Raw genomic sequence first — 17,715 nt, forward strand, 5'->3', positions numbered from 1 at the left:
GCACTCCCTTGACCCCAGTCCTTCAAGATGTCCCAATAAACAGTATTTTTAAAATAATTTTATGTCTTTTATTGATATATCTTATGTCGTACCCATGTGGCAGTTAAGAGTTGAAAAAGCAGCATTGGCCACTCTAAAGTCAGGGCCTGGTGATCCAATGGTCCAATCACAGTGACCTGCCACATGCTTGAGTCACAGGCCCAACATTGTGACATGAGCAAGAATGCACACGAACTCCTTCTTCCACCCGTTCAAAGTTCTCTGCCGGGGGGGGGGGGGTGCGGGGGGGTGCTGGTTCAGAAGATGCCACCTCCCCCACGGGCTAGAGAGTTTCCTGGACAATGTCTCCTACCAACTAGAAGGATGCTAATCACAGCTGAACTGTGCAAAGAGCAAACCAGCTGAGGCTCCCCAAGAACCTGCCTGATTCACAGCGGTCAGAAGGTACAGTAACAGAACCTAAAAGGCACCTAGACTCTCGAGCTTCAGCCCTGACAACACCTAGCCCCATCTTAATCTTCACTTCAGTGAAGCTACTCCCGCTTTGCGCTGACATTTCTTGAAGGTTAGGGGGGAAAAAAAAAAAAAAACCCTCTTGTGTAAACCTTTGTCCTCACAATGCCTAGCACAGTTTTTTCCCAGACACTCAGTTAAGGATTTATAAACTCAATAATTGAAAGACCACGTACTTTTTCAAATACACACTTAAACATACAAATACAACTTATCAGCTGGATATAATATAATCCTTAGGTAATAATATTCATATGTTACATGACATTATCATGTCATGTTATATGAACCTTTTCTTTCAATACTTTGGTGTGGGGTATTATCTGGAAAGGCCTTTCTCACTATTTCTATCTTTTGTTTCCCAGAGGGAACATCAACAGAGGAAATGTCCACCTTAGTTAATACTCTGTGCTCTGAAGGGGGTGGGGGCACCTATGATACTGTTTTAATTACAAACCAAACACAGTGATATACCTTACCTTTTCCTCAGCTGCAGCACAAATAACCAAAATGCCCAGGATGTGGACTCCTAATTTTATTCAAGAGGCGAACTCTTCTCTTTCAAACAGGTTCTGGTGAAATTATTTGTTTCTAACACTGTTCTTTTGATTTTCTCTAAGATGGAAGTGGCCAAATCACAAGTGAGGTTTAGTTTCACAAATTATACATATTAACTCTGGAACAATGTAATGGTTGAATAAAACTCTAGTTGGGGGGGGCACTGCAGCATTCTTATTCTAGAATAAGTAATGAGCTTTTATTCTCAAGGGAACCCTAGCAGAATGAAAGCCGTGCCTTCTTGCCACCATGGGCAGAACTAGAGCTCGCTCTTAGGGAGAAGGACAGTATGGTGGAATAGGAATGCGGGTGGAGAGGGCATGCAAGGAAGAGATGAGAGGCAGAGGAAGGAAAGGCATTACCCTCGAGGACCAGCGGCTCCTTTAGAGCCTGCTCTACAGATTAACACAAGTTCATAGAGGTAAAAGTTTGTGCAAAGGGGAAAAAGAAAACGGAACAGGTGAGATGGAAAAGATTAGTGGGAGAAAAAAATGGAAAAGGAAGTCCATCTGGTGGAGAGCAATAGAGCATGACCTGAAACTGCCTTAAGGTACCAAAGCTCGCTTCTAGAGTCTTCGGCTTACTTGAGACAGTAACTTAGTTCCAGTCTCGTTCCACTCCAATTATGAGGACTTGTCCTTCATTGTTGATGGTCAAGAATGACTAGTGTTCTGTTTTTTTCATATATGAATTTATTTAAAACTATTACCTGCCAATGACAAGCCTTTATCAAGTGAGCGAAGCAGGGTTCCGTAGCTCCCTTATCTTCCTTCTACTCAATTACGTTTATTCGGCACTACTCTCATTTCTGGTATTTTACCATGCTGTATGTGAAAGAAATGGACGGTGGGCTTCTCACCATATGCACTTTGAAATAAGCTTCTTAAAGACACAAAATAAATAAATAAAAATAATTGGTCCAAACAGGACCTGGGCCATTTAGCCTTGAGGTGATTGACAGTGAAACACGGAGCAAATTGAGTCAAGGGGACCAGGACCCAAACAATCAAGCAGCAAATTAATTCAAAACATTGACATATCAAAAAATATACATATTTGAGACATTATAACTCAACAATAAAAAGCATTAAAGCTACCAGTCTAGTTTTAGGGGATTGTTTCTTTTTCTGTCTGAAAATTCAGTTCAGTAAAAATTGTTAATAAACCTTGCAGAAAATATGCTCGGTGGAACTACGCAGAACTATGTGGGAAAGCTGTGGCTGAATTGGGAAGAGTGACACAATATGTAGGGCCATGAATGTTTTTCATGATTATTTTGGAAACTGTCTTAAGTGAGGCTGGATGGCCATAACAAAGTACCTTAGACTGGGAGGCTTACGCAACAGAAATTTAGTTTCTTACAGTTCTGGAGGCTGTGAAATACAGTATCAGGGTGGTGGCCAATTCAGTTCCTGGTTTGCAGATGGCACACATGGCAGGGAGCGGGGGGGGGGGGGGGGGGGGGGGGGGAGGAAGAGAGAGAGCACGAGAGCAAGCGCCCTCTGGTGTCCCTTTTTTATAAAGGCCCTAATCCCATCATAAGGGCCCCATCTCCATGACCTCATCCAATCCTAATTACCTCCCAAAGGCCCTATCTCTAATTGGCATCATATTGGGGGTTAGGACTCCAACATATGAATTTTGGAGGGACTTTAACATTCGGTCCATAACAGCAAATAAAATGTGTTATTCCAGTTCTAGGTAAAAGGAGTAAGCACACTCTACCCTGCTTTTCTCACTGAATGTACCTATGAGACCTGGATGGAACACATGGAACAGCTCTTTGAAAAGCCTATAAATAGTAGCAGGTGAACTAGGAAAGAAGACCAGAACTTTGCAAAGCACCACTAAATCAGCAGTGAGTTGTTTTTCTTTAAGATTTTATTTATTTAAGAGACAGAGAGAGAGAACACAGGAGCAGGGGGAGGGGCAGAGGGAGAGGGAGAAGCAGACTCCGATGAGTGAGGAGCCCAACGTGGGACCCTATCCCAGGACCCTGGGATCATGACCCAAGCCAAAGGCAGATGCTTCACTGCCTGAGCCACCCAGGTCCTCCCAGCAGTGAGTTTTCTGCTTTGTTTTTTCCCCTATCAGAATCCCCTGGTCACTAGATGTAAGGCAGCCTGAAACTCGGAATGGGTGCCAGGGCACAGAGAAAGCTCTTGAAGAAGGCTTTCAGTTCTGTTCTGGCTCAAGGATCAGGAAAAGCACTTCCTAATGCTCAGAGAGTCCAGGAAATCTGCCATTTTTTCCTGTTCTTTTCTCTGTTCTCTAGTACCCTAGGCCCCAGGAAATCCTGCTGCCCCAGCAATAGCAATGACTACCGTGGCAGTGGGGGCCCACAGGCACCAAAATCTCTGAGGGAAGGAAACCTTTCTCTATGGAGAAGCTGTGGTCCCAGGGGGGTGGGCAAAATCAGTTGTTTTCTCTCTGTCCCTTTACTGCTTGGCCCCAGGCATGGCCCAGTCTCAGGAAGTAGGCAGCGGAACAGGATAACTAAAACATTAGCTTTCTGGTGATGGGAGTAAAAGACGAAGTCCAGGGAGCCAGGAAGGACCAGAGATCATGGAGAAGGAGAAACTCAGGAAAGTAAGAGATAAAGTTGATTATAAACTCCTAGGCTCCCCCTCAAGCCAGAGCTGAGCCTAAACTGTACCAAAGACTCTGAGCCCGGGGGCGCCTGGGTGGCTCAGTAGTTCAAGCGTCTGCCTTCGGGTCGGGTCATGATACCAGGGTCCTGGGATCGAGCCCCGCGTCGGGCTCCCTGCTCTGCTGGAGGCCTGCTTCTCCCTCTCCCACTCCCCCTGCTTGTGTTTCCTCTCTCGCTGTGTCTCTCTGAGATTAAAATAAATAAAATCTTAAAAAAAAAAAAAAAGACTCTGAGACCGAACTAAAGGATGGGCTACCACACACGTCCCAGACTGATCACTGAGCAGTGGCACACATAGAACATAGATCCAAATAGTACTACAAATGCTTTGAAAACAGAATGGACGTTGAAACCACAACCCACAGAATATTGGTTAGAATTTGTAGCTTGAACGCAACTACCTCTATTGCCTGCTAGAACAAAAATATCAATATCCTGCACAGGATTTAAACAAAACCCAGAGTCTTATAATATTCTAAATGTCTGGGATACAATTCAAAATTATTCACCATACACAGAACCAGGAAAATCTCAACTCACATGTGAAAAGACAGTAACAGAGGTCAATGCACATATGATACAGATGCTGGAATTAACTAACCAAGGCTGTAAAGCAGTTATATAAAAGTGTACCAAGAAGTAAGGGGAAATATTCTTAAATATAAAGAAACAGAAGGTAAAGACAACAAAATTGAAATTTTATAACTGAAAAGTAAAATAACCAAAATAAAGAACTCATTGGATGGACCGAATCCCAGAACAGAGATGACACAGGAAAGAGTCAGTGAATTTGAAGTAACTCAAGAGAAATTATTCAATCTGAACAATGAAGAGAAAAAATAATGGGAAGAAAATGCACGGTGCCTCAGAGACCAACGGGACAAAACCAAAAGATCTAATATTCATGTTACTGGAGATCCAGAAGAGGAATAGAAAGAATACAATGCAGTAAAACATATTCGAGTAGATTAAAAATTTCCCAAATTTGGTAAAAAATATAAACTTACAGATTCAAGAAGCTGAGTAAACCCTAAACATGAGAAATCCAAGGAAATCCATGCCCAAATACAGCATAATCAAACTGCTAATGATTGAAGACAAAAAAAAAAAAAAAAATGACATATTACTTACAAGGCAACAATTCAGTGACTACAGGTTTCTCATCAGAAACTACGGAGGGTAGGAGCCCCTGGGTGGCTTAGTCCTTGAGCGTCTGCCTTCAGCTCAGGTCATGATCCCGGGGTCCTGGGATCGAGCCCCGCATCGGGGTCCCTGCTCCGCGGGAAGCCTGCTTCTCCCTCTGCCCCTCCCCCTGCTCCTCAGGCGCTCTCTCTCATTCTCTCTCAAATAAATGAATAAAATCTTTAAAAAAAAACTGGTCCTTTGAGAGAAATGAAATTCCTAAATCTTAACCAAAAAAAAAAAATAAATTATCATTATCAGGAATCAAAAAGAGGCTATCACTACAGACCCTACAGATATTACAAAGGTATTAAGGGAATTCAATAAGCATCTCTAAACACATAAATATGACAACTTAGGTAGAATTAATAATTGTTGAAAGCAAACTACCAAAACTCATCAAAAAGAAAACAGACAACCTAAAGAATCCTATAACTATAAGGACATTTTTAAAAAAAACTTTCAAAATAATTTTCCAGGCCTAGATGATTACACCGTAGAATTCTACTAGACATATAAAGATGAAAGGATACCAATTCTACACAAACTATTCCAAAAAATAGAAGAGGACGGAACACTTCCCAACTCATTTTTATAAAACCAGCATTACCCTGACACCAAAACCAGACAAAGGCAATACAAAAAAAAAAAAAAAAAAACCCAAAAACAAATAAAACAAAAAACCAACAAAAACTCTAGGTTAATATCTCTCATAAACATTGACATAAAAATCAAACAAAATCTTAGCAAATTGAACACTGAAGTATTTTTTTAATTATATGCTACGACCAAGCAGGGCTTATCCTGAAAAGGCAAAGCTGCTTCAACATTTTAAAAAAACCAACCAATGTAATCTACTGTATTAATAGACTAAAGAAGAGAAGCTACATAACCATATCGATTGATGCAGAAATAGCACTTGAAAAAATTCAACATCCATTCAAGATTAAAAAAAAAATTGTCAGCTAACTAAGAAAGAAGGGAACTTCCTCAACCTCGTAAAGGTCATGTACAAAAGGCTAACATCTAATATCATACTTAGTGATGTAAGACTGACTACTTTCCCCTTCAGATCAGGAACAAGGCAAAGATGTTCCTTCCCACCATTGCTATTTAACATCATACTAAAACTCCTAGCCAGGGGCGCCTGGGTGGCTCAGTCATTAAGCGTGTGCCTTCAGCTCAGGTCATGGTCCCAGGATCCTGGGATCGAGCCCCACATCGGGCTCCCTGCTCTGTGGGAAGCCTGCTTCTCCCTCTCCCACTCCCCCTGTTTGTGTTCCCTCTCTTGCTGTGTCTCTCTCTGTCAAAGAAATAAATAAAATCTTTTAATAAATAAATAAATAAATAAATAAATAAATAAATAAAACTCCTAGCCAGTATGATAAGGCAAGAATAAGAGATAAAGGGCATGCATATTGAAAAGGAAGAAATGAAAATGTCCCTACTTGCAGATGACATGATTGAAACCAAAAGTGACCCAAAAAACTCCCCCTAGAACTGAGTTAAGGAAGGTCACAGACATAAGGTAAAAACACAAAAATAGTCTTATCTGTATACCAGCAATGAACAACTGAAACTGATTTTTTTAAATAATTAGAATACTCCAAAATTATTTAAATACTTAAGAATAGATTTAACAAAACATAAGCAGGATCTCCACGCTAAAAACTACAAAACACTAATAAAAGAAATTTTTAAAAAGCCCTAAACAAATGGGAAGACCTACTGGGGGACAAGAAACTTAACTCCCCAAGCTGAGGCACAGATTTAACTCAATTCTATTAAATATCCCATCAGAATTTTTGTGGATACAGGCAAGCTGATCCTAAAATTAACATAGAAATTCAAAGGAACTAGAAAAAGACAAAATAAGTTTGAAAAAGAAGAAAAACATCGGAGGAATCCCACTACCTGACTTTTAAGTTATGCTCTATAGCTAGATTAACAGGACAGTGTGGTCATGGTGAAGGGATAGTCACGTAGATCAGACAAAAACTCAGTGGAACAGAACAGAGAACCCAAAAAGACATCCTCACAAATATGGCTAACTAATTTTTGACAAAGGTCCAAAAGATCATCTTTTCCACAAAAAGCGTTAGATGTTCGTATACTTAAAAATGAACCTTAACCAAGGGGGCGCCTGGGTGGCTCAGTCATTAAGCATCTGCCTTCGGCTCAGGTCACGATCCCAGGGTCCTGGGATTGAGCCCCGCATCGGGCTCCCTGATCAGCAGGAAGCCTTTTTCTCCCTCTCCCATTTCCCCTGCTTATGTTCCCTCTCTCACTGTGTCTCTCTCTGTCAAATAAATACATAAATTAAAAAAAAAAATGAACCTCAACCTAAATCTCACACTTTATACAAAAATGAACTCAAAATGTATCACAGATCTAAATGTAAAATATAAAACTTGCAGAAGAAACCTTTAGAGAGAGTCATCATGACCTGGGGTATGGCAAAGAGTTCTTACACATGACACCAAAAACATGATCCATAAATGAAAAAAAGTGATAAATTGGACTTGATCAAAATTTAAAACTTAACAAAAGATACTAGTAAGAGCATAAAAAGATAAGTTACAGACCGACAAAGGCCTTGTATCTAGAATACATAAAGAACCCTCAAAGCCCAACAGTAAGAAAATAACCTAATTGTAAAATGAACCGAAGGCTTGTACAGGTGTCTCACCAAAGTAGATAAATGCATGGCAACTAAGCTCATGAAAAAAGTGTTACTGTCACTAGTCATTAGGGGAAATGCCATCCAAAAGCACAATCAGATAGCTATTAGAATACTTAAAAAATACTGATGATACCAAGTTCTGGTGGGAATGCAGAACAAACGGAATGCTCGTACCTTCTCGTGGAAATGCAAAATGGTCCAGCCATTGTGGAAAACAGTTGGGCAGTTACTCATAAAGTTAAAAAGATGCTTATCATATGACCTAGCAATTCCACTCCTCAGTATTTATTCTACAGAAATAAAAACTTCTGTTCACATAGATGCTTATAGCAGCTCTCGTCATAATTACCCAAAACTGGCAACAACCTAAATGTCCTTCAGTGACTGAATGAACAAACTGTAGTAGGATGGAATACTACTCAGCAATTAAAATGAGTGAATTATTGACATATGCACATCTTGGATGAGTCTCAAAGGCATGCCAAATAGAAGCCAGTCTCAAAAGGTTACATGCTGCATGATTTAATTGCTATGTCATTCCCATAAAGACAAACCTACAGTGATGGAGAACAGATCCGTGGCTGCCAGGGGTTGGGGAGGTAATTACAAAGGAGTCACACAAGGTAGTTTTTAAGGAGAATGAAACTGTTATGTATCTTGATTGTGGTGGTGGTTATATGAATCTATTGTATCAGAATTCAGAGAACTGTAAACACACACACATATGCACACACTGTCAATTTTACCATATGTTAATTTAAAATAAAACTCAAATAGGATACACTGTTGTTATAATATTTGAAAACAATTTGTATCAGGATAAGTTCAAGATTCAGAGGCATCCACTAAGATTCAATGACATGTGATATTCCTTTCAATCCTGAAAGAATGTGATTCCTTGAACTTATATCCTCCTAAAAATATATCTAGGTCTTCCCTAATCATTTCTATAACACTGGAGAAGGTGTCTTTATCAAGGGAAAAATGCATGTGTCTTATCTTTCTTAATATTGGTTTGTTACTTCAGTGAGAGAGATGTGTTCCAAGCTTAACACACCACTCAGTATATCAACAGTCAATGAAATTAACAGTAAATTGTACCGTGTAGAAGAGGTATGGAACTTGCTACTCTTGAATTTACTTCCTAGAGAATGAGATTTTAAAACCTTCTTTAAAAAAAAAGAGGTGAATTTTTTTCTGTTAATAAAAGTACCAAAGGAACACATAGGTACAGCTAAATCTATGTTCTTACTTCTGCACTCTTCCTCTTCAGCTCTCAATTAAAACATGATTCATTAGAATCTATGTGAGTGTTTTCAAAATTTGTCATAGTGATCTCTCACTAACTGGGGGTGGTGATAGGTACCTTCCTGAAAAGTGCCTTGTTAGCTAAAACCTGGCAAGTTCAAGGTTTCACAGAAAATAGGGAATTTACAAGAGAATAAAACAATAATATTGGTAATAAAGCAGAAAAGACTATTTTCCTTCAGTTGCTCATGAGCTCATATCCTGGGAGCCATGATCTGCTATGGAAGATGGGGTTTATTTTATATTAACCACACTTCTTTTTGAAAAAGTTCTTGATGTAGCCCTTAGTATATTGATATTTAATGCTTTCTTGCATTTGCTTTCTCTCTAGTACCATTTTTGCAAGCCTTGGCAACATTCTTAGTAGCCAGCTGGTCTCTCCGCAAAAGAAGGGCATGGTTTCTCCAGGCCCGGCCTCCTACTGTTATCCTCTACTTGTCATATATGGACAGGGTGGAGAAGAGCAGACCTCCTCCATCTTTACCATCTGACCTTAAGATTGGGATAGGGGTGCAGATGGGGGTAGGGGTAAGTGGAGCTAAGTCCTTTAATTTAAAGGAACTGAACTCTTCCAGACATACCCATTTTACGATTCAAGCATACAAATGTGAAACCACATTGTGACTAAACTAGGACGGGCAGAATGGTGGCCAACAAGGGGTTACTACACAAATCTTCTCAGAAACCTTCCTCACTTAGTATTTCCAACTCTACTCCCAAACCTAGAATTCAAACTTAGCATTCATTTGTTGGGTCGCAGGGGGGAAGAGATTCAAACCAAAGTTGCTTCACACTCAGGCCAGAGAGAATCACAGAACCGTGGAATGACGAAGCTGGTAGAACTAGCTCAGTTCCAGAGGAGGTGACCCAGAAAGGCCATCTGACATGTGACAGGGCCACAGAGCTGACCCTTCCCTTTAGTGTTGTCAGAACTTCTCAAATGCTGTACTCAATAACCTGCATCTTGCATGCTCGAAACTATTTTGAGAGAGGCTGTATTTGTACCTGACACTCTGGACTTGGCAATACTTTCCTGTATCGGGTACAGAGACAGAATTTGGAGATGGTTACCAAAACGGAGTATCATAGACCCCCACCCTCCTATCGAATGAGGAAGAATGTCTCCGGAGAGGTTTTTAGTTGTCTCCTGTTTTTGTCTACATGTGTGAGTTCACGTGCTGGAAATGCTTATGATTCTTCACTCAACTGAGGAAGTAGGATTATTTACTCTTTACCCCTCCCCTCTCCAAAAAAAATGAACAATCACTGTATTTCATGACTTTAGACACCACTCAAACTGTTTCCCCGTCTACCTCCACGAGTTCTAAGAAAGGAGTCGGGGAAGGCTCCTTCGACACTAGCCCATGAGGACAACAGGACTAACAGACTACGGAAAGCCAGTCTATCTAGCCCAAGCAGGACTGAATGATGGATGCATTGGACTGTGGAAGGTGGAACACTGTCCAGCCTGAGATTCAAGATCATCTAGACAAAATTCTCATGCTTTCAGCTGGTTAAGAATCATTAGCATCTCTTCTGCTTTTTGCACAATACCACAGCGGGGAAAAACACTGTCGGAGGGTCAACCTCTTTGCCTCCTTTCCTTAACTGTCCCCTTTGTGGCCCCCCTCCCCATTTACCTGAGAACACAGAGGACATAAAGGAACAGGTATGGGCCATGCCTCTGGCACTGGACTCATTCAGCATTGACTGCTCTCAGAATAGTTCTAGAGTTTAAGCTTAATCACTAGCAACGGACTGGAAAGGAGAAAGGTGCGTGAAACTCTATCAGGTATAGTGTTTTGAAGTTGAACGCGGCTTTGAGCACAGCCAACTTAGTATACTTGATTTGTTTCCTGTACTTCTGTGACTCAAGTTACAGGCTTTTCTTTCTTTCGTTTCTTACTTACACCTTTGTTTTGTTTTTCTGGTTCCAGAAACACTGACAATAAAAAGATGAGACGGGTGATTTTAATGTTAGCTTGCCAGTACACTATTGTGGGGCTTCTCTAGGGTGAAAGAAGGTCTAGTATAATCTCCTTCTTAAACATCTAAAATCAGCAAGGTTTGACCTTGTCTTTGCTTTTGAAAGCCACATACTCAGTCTCTAACCAGGATATAGTGCTTCTTTTGCTCAGGAAAACTCCCTCAATTTCAGGAGCGTTTCCATGAGTTGCACATAGTAAATTTTTTTTTTTTAAATGTGTTGTGCTCAAATGAATTAAATTTTATATGAAGAATAGCAGCTCTGATGTTAATGATAGTCCCCAAGTGTGATAAGAAAGTTGTAGTTTGCAAAGAAAACATAAAGACAGGCAAAGTATCGACTTCTAAAATCTCCAGTCTGGCTCAGCATCCCACCTTTACCCAATGAACTAATTTCTTTTTCTTGTGCAAAACCCACTCAACAATCGAAGGGAAGAAGTTTTCCCTAAACAAATGATAAATGGGGATGAAATATAGGATAAACCTTTAGCTTTAAAAAAAATCAATAGCCCTGTGAGGACTTGCATTTTTATAAGATGTTTTAGTCTTTAGAACTCCATGAGAGCCAGAACTGTAAGCTCAATAAATGGCTGTTATTAGACAGATGGGAACAACAGCCAATATCAGTAATGGTCTTCAGTGAACTGAGAAATATCCACATAGCTATTTTCATGGATTGATCGATATTTTAAATTTAATTGTTGGTGACCATAAGGATGGAATCTTATAGATCTTATATAACTATCAAAAATGGTTTCTTGACTACTCATCAGGAAGAGTCGGCCAGAGAGGTGTGTTGAGAGTGAGAATGAGAGAATCAAGAAGGCAAAGAGAGAGGCGTGGCCCTTCACCAGTCAGAGAACCCAGGCGAGGTGCTATGGTTAAAACTTTGGGAGGTGAAGTCTTCATGCAAATACTATGGAGATATGAAGGAATCTTTGTCCTTAGAGACTTCTGGAAATGAGAGAACCTCATTTCACAGTATAATAAAAATATCAGTATTACAATGGCATGTTTATTGAGTACTTGCTAGTTGCCAGGCATAGAGCTCAGCACTTTCCTGATACTGTCTCATTTAATTTTCAATGCAACTCCATGGCATGCACACTGTTCTGTCCCCACATAAAAATGGGGAAGTTGCGGCTTAGTGAGCTTAATAAATGGCCCAAAGTGAAAGAGCTAGTAAAAAAGAACAGATCATGCATTCAAACCCAGGTCTGTTGGACTGCAGTGTCCATGTTCTTGAATCCTATGGGTACCGAGACTCACCCTGATGAGACTGGTCTCTGGTGGACACATCAGGAATGGACCTATCACAACACGGCAATAATATACGTACGGTCAGTAAAATGGCTTGATTCCACATCTCCTGTCTTTGAACCATGTCTTTCCTTCCTTTTTCTCCCCTAGTCAGGTGAAATCTGTAGGAATGGAGCCTAAAAAGCCCCATTAGATAGGTCAGATTTGGGGGGGAAATCAATTAATTAAAACACTAGTTGAGAGCGGAGGGATGGATGAAATAGGGGAAGGGGATTAAACTTCTGTTTATAAAATAAGTAAGACATGGGGATGAAAAGCACAGTATCAGGAATATAGTCAACAATATTGTAATAACCTCGTATGGTGACAGATGGTGACTGTGCTTACTGTGGTGAGCACGGCGGAATGTACAGAGTTGTGGAATCATCATGTTGTACACGTGAAACTAATATAACCTTTGTGTGTCAACTACACTTCAATACATAAACTTTAAAGAAGCATTTGTTAAGCCCCTCCTATGTCCTAGGCATCCTCTCTTCTCAAGAAGTTCACATCTGATAAGAGAATACAAAAACTTAAACCCCAATTAGAATTCTGAGAGATGGATACTGTGTCGGGGCTCAGTAGAGTAAATTATGGGGGAAAACAGAATGGACACAGGATTTTAGTGTTTTTGTGCTTAGAAAATGAGATCTCAAATTCTTCTCATCCATTTTTGTTTCACTTATGTTTCAGGGTTACAACTTATTCAAACTAATAGAGAAATGGGGGGAAAAGGGGTTTTATGGAATCTTAATTTTTAGAATATTAAATACCAGCACACATTCTTTTCCAAATACTTTCAAGGGCATTTTCCTCGAATCAGGTAAATGAGAGCAAGCAAGTGACCTACTTACAGCAATAAATGCTCCAGGTTATAAAGCATGGGAAGCCAAGTGCATCCTGGAAACCACAGCATCTGGTCTTGTTTTATGCTTCATCTATCAATCTGCTGTTACAGAAATTGAGAATTAATGTTTCAACTACTGTTTTTTCCATGTTCACTGATGAATTCACATCTTTGTCATTCTCACCCAATCCCTCGCATCCTCTCTCCCATTGAAGAAAAGCATATGGAAGGGTATTGATGAAGGTCCTAAATGAATCCTAGGGAGACTGCTCTTTCATCTATGCTTTAAAACTTTTGCTAATGAGTCTACAGTGGGGTTAGCCTTCTTCCCAAGCAATTCCGTTTTGATCCATCCCGACTTTCCACAGACAGTATCATTTGAGCAGTATATTTTCAGTACCGTATTAAAGCTAAACAACAAAACACTGCAGGTTTAAAATAAATATCCAAGTTCTAGACGATGTTTATGGCTAGCATAAACTGTAAAAAAGTCCAATTGGTAGTAGTACTTAAGAAAAAGGATTATGTGGCGATGGAAGATTGTGGTTTAGTGCAACCCTGATAACATTACAGAAGTACGTATACACACGTTTTAAATTATGTGTAAAATTTTAAAACGTAAAAAGCATGAAAAGTAAATTTACAACATGTTCTTTCAACTTTGAAAGAGCTGAACAACTTTGCTATTGCATCTGTTAGCTCTCTGTGCTTTTTATAGAATGGAGCTATCAATTCATCTTTCCACTCCTTCCATTCTGTTGAAATTTTAATTTTCCATTACTTTTGCCTTGTTGCCATCTTATTCTTTCTATTGGAGCTTCAAGCAATTTAATCTCGGTCTTTCTCGGTGCTTCTCTGGTTTCAGGTACCATATTCTTGCTTTACTGTTCTTTCTCCAACCATCCTATTTAACTTGTCAAAAGAAACTTTTAAAAGAACCAAGGCTACCAAGTGACTATTATACTGGCATAATTACCGCGATGTAATTCTATATATTTGTTGAAGTTCTGCTCTTTCTAAATCACTGTCAAGAGAATCATTTCTTTTTTTTTAAAGATTTTTTATTTACTTATTTATTTGAGAGAGCGAGAATGAGAGAGAGAGAGAGAGAGAGAGCACATGAGAGGGGGGAGGGTCAGAGGGAGAGGCAGACTCCCTGCCGAGCAGGGAGCCCAATGCGGGACTCGATCCCGGGATTCCAGGATCATGACCTGAGCCGAAGGCAGTCGCCCAACCAACTGAGCCACCCAGGCGCCCAAGAGAGTCATTTCTAATGAGCAACAAATAGGGTCAGGTGTAATGTGTCTGCTTATCCAAAAATTTTAGATTTGTTTTTCCTTTCAAAGAGATTTTATTCTGAATCTCAACGTGAGACTTCCTTGCCTTGATTTTTTGCTATACATCATCTGACTTAATGGTTCAGCTGACCAGACAGGCTTTTGGAGCTGGAACATAAAAGGTTTTTGTAAAAATACATCGAAAATCATCACTGACTAGGGCGCCTGGGTGGCTCGGATGGTTAAGCGTCTGCCTTCGGCTCAGGTCATGATCCCAGGATCCTGGGATTGAATCCCGCATCAGGCTCCCCGCTCCTTGGGAGCCTGCTTTCTCCCTCTGCTTCTCTCTCTCTCCCCCCCCCCCGTCTCTCATGAATAAAAAAAAAAAAATCTTAAAATCATCACTGACTAGGGCAGTTTTTCCAAGTATCCAAAACCATCTCAGATGCTTATTCAAAATTCAAATCCCCAAAACCTAGAGCAGTTAAATGGGAGCTTCTAAGTCTATAACGTAGGAATGGGCATTTTGCCAAGTTGTCCAAGTGAACAGACCCACAATGAAATCGGAGAACCCCTAATCTAAGGAATCCCTTCCCCTTCAGGGTCTAGTGCAAAGATTCACCTTGGCTGTGGAGCAAATTAATCACACTCCCATCCAACTAACAAACGTAAAGGATAATTCAGTTCCAAGTGGGAAGAACTGCCATAAACTGTTTTAGGAGGCATTGGTAAAAAACAAAACAAAACCAAAAACAAAACAAAAAACCCAAAACCCAACTTTCTATAATAAACGTAATAATTATTTTTAATATCTTGATTCTAACAATCACAAGGGGAAGGCCCAGAAAGTCTACAAAAAAATCTGTTGTCATAATTTCCTGATTAATGTTATACATAATGAATTATTTATTGAGCCCCTACTGTGGGCCAAATATGGTGTTTTGTGCTGCCAGGAATTATATAAAGCTATCCTATGATGAAAAGCATATGTTCACTCAGCTCTATTCTGGAAGAACTTAGCTGATCTAGTGATAGCTGGAAATGAACGTGCATGATATGTGAGAAGACAGTAATTTGATGTCTTAGGACGCAGACATAAGAGGCTTCTTGAAAATTTGCTAAATGAAAGTTAGGTCCAAAAGGTATAGGTGCAGACAGCAGGTACTTGGTTTATAGCCAAACCACTGGAAAAGAAATGAGCAGAGAATTTATTTGGGGGCACACAGACTCTCTATGGCCAGTCTTGACTACTTTACCAACAACTTCCTGTACAGTCATACTGCAGGTGAATTGAGACTAGATGCAATCATATCGGGAGTTCCACTTCATTCTAGAATCCATATAAGATGTCCCTAATAGGGGATCAGCTCCTCATGGTTTGCCTAAGACTTTCTCTGATTTAGCATCCAAAGTCCTATGTTTCAAAAACCCACTTAGTGTCAGACAAACTGGGTAGATTGGACACCCTGGTCCTCAGCATAGGCAGCGGAGGTCCTTGGTACATTTTCACTCAGTGAATGATGAAAGTCCATTACCATCTTGAATTTCTCAGCTCATTTTCCTTACTGGTGAGCCGATCTTAGTGGGCCACCTAAAGTTCTTTCCTTCAGTAATCTCTATCTTTTAGCTCTGTCAATGCATGCTCCCAGGAGCATCCCAAGCAATGACTCAGACTGAGGATAAGTCTGAGGATAATCCCAGGGAACCAATGGAGAGTCTCTTCCAAGACTACTTTCAAGACTACTGAGCAACCATGGTTTCGGTTTGCTTTGGTTTGGTAAACTGTCCTGGTCTTATAATCATCCTGTTCTTCCCAAAGTTCTATATCCTCTCTAAATAACGAGTCTAGTTCCTTAAACCTAGCTTCATATCATTCAGTATTAAATTCCATTCTGATCCTTGTTAATGAACCCAATCATAGTTTTTAAAATATTACACATCCCTGCCATCCCATCCTCACCCTTTAAAGACTTACGACTTTGTCATTTCATGGTCTTCTTTCAACTAGACTTAAATAGAACTGCTATTAAATTACTATCTCCAAGAGAAAGTGTAAAGGGTAGGGTCTGAATTAAATTTGGTTCCAGTGAAATTTGCCTATTAGGTACATGAACTTAGGAAAGTTTTTCTCCTTAGGCCTCAAAATTTGCTCGTCAATAAAAACAGAAAATCATGGCTACTTAAGAGGATTGTTTTTTTGGAGGAATTTGGATTATGGATGTGAAGCACATAGAAGCCGATCACGGGACACCCAGTAGGCATCCATAGCATACACTAACTCCTACAATCAGGCTGCAGCATTTTAGACATCAAAGATGATGTCTAAAGCAGAAAGGCACAAACTGCCCTCCGGAGGAGGGTAGTCTTGCCGCCTCTACCTGAAGAAAGCGATGCTTCTTCTATCTGGAAACAGTGGGGAGTATCATCTCGCCCCCTGGCCGTCTGTGCGTTCAGGTGGCGCTGGCTTTCAGGTTTGCTCCCTTGGGACCTCTTGTGTCACGTCTCTCATTCTGGAAAGGGGAAGGTGTAGAAGAAAAAGGGAAGTCACTGAAATGCAAATCCTGCTACCAGATATCCTATTCTGTCCCGACTGCCGGTCCTGCTTGGGTGGGCTGCAAAGTCGTTTCACATGGCTTTCAGGCGCCACCCCCAGGTGTTTGTTAGCGCGGAGACGGGGGAGGAGGGTGAGCTCACCGTAGAAACTGAAAGGCAGATGGTGAGGGGTGGGGGGTGGCCATGCGCGTCAGCGCTATGGCTAAAGGACAGACAGAACAGGAGCCTGCGGGTGTGCACGCGGGGTGAGGGGCGAGAGGCGGGCGGAAGGCTGAAGGAGGAGTCGGGGAGAACTCTGCGGGGAGGCACAGCATTTCTTCGCACTCTGGAAAAGGCTCCCCGATTTGTCAGGGTCGCGCCCGGAGCCCGCGAGCTCGGCAGGGACCTGCTGTGATTGGCGCCCTCCCCGAGCCCATCTCAGTAGCTAAACTCCGCACCTCCGCGAGTGCTCTAAGCGGCCGCACCTGCTACACGTAAAACGCCAGCCCCCTCCCGCCGCGTCACCCCCGCACTCCGCCTTGTCTGAAACCCGGAAGCGCGCTCTCTTCTTGCCGACGGCCGTGGGCGGCGCATGCTCCGCGCGAGGGGGCGGGGCACGGCCCCCGCCGGAAGCATTCTCTCCCAGGCCGCGTTTCCTTCCCGTGTGAGGCTGGCCGAGAGCTCCTGCTGCCTCAGTGTCCGCCCCGGGGTGAGTAGCGGGGTTCTCCCGGGCCTCGTGGGACGAGCGCGGGATCCCGCTGAGCTCCCTTGGGGACCGGCTGGGATCTGGGAGGCCGCGCGAGGAAGGTCACCGCGCCTTCCTCCCACGGCCCTCTTCCGTGCAGACCCCGGCTTTCCGCAGCCCTGGGTATCCGGC

The 17,715-nt window shown here is 41.5% G+C and overlaps 1 protein-coding gene and 1 long non-coding RNA gene across 8 annotated transcripts in view; one reads left to right on the plus strand and one right to left on the minus strand.

Annotated features, from left to right (window-relative positions):
• Window positions 1–17,392, minus strand: part of LOC114210305 (uncharacterized) — a 29,806-nt gene extending 12,414 nt beyond the window's left edge. For 3 of the 6 annotated variants that reach the window (XR_015767139.1, XR_003609503.2, XR_015767135.1), the window contains exons 1-3: window positions 17,297–17,382; window positions 16,685–16,816; window positions 13,037–13,131 (exon numbers count right to left, since the gene is read on the minus strand). This is a non-coding gene — a long non-coding RNA (uncharacterized LOC114210305). The other 3 variants (XR_015767138.1, XR_015767136.1, XR_015767137.1) reach the window with 3 other exon arrangements.
• Window positions 17,393–17,456: 64 nt separating this feature from the next.
• ATAD1 (ATPase family AAA domain containing 1) overlaps window positions 17,457–17,715 on the plus strand; it is a 60,219-nt gene continuing 59,960 nt past the window's right edge. Inside the window, exon 1 of one of the 2 annotated variants that reach the window (XM_028104560.2) lies at window positions 17,457–17,547. The gene's annotated coding sequence lies outside the window, so the exon portion shown is untranslated. The remainder of the gene's footprint in view (window positions 17,548–17,715) is intronic. The other variant, XM_028104564.2, reaches the window with a different exon arrangement.

This window comes from Eumetopias jubatus, unplaced genomic scaffold (assembly GCF_037043125.1).
Source record: "Eumetopias jubatus isolate StellerSeaLion01/CBP00866 unplaced genomic scaffold, mEumJub1_p1.0 scaffold_17, whole genome shotgun sequence".
NCBI classification, from domain to species: Eukaryota; Metazoa; Chordata; class Mammalia; order Carnivora; family Otariidae; genus Eumetopias; species Eumetopias jubatus.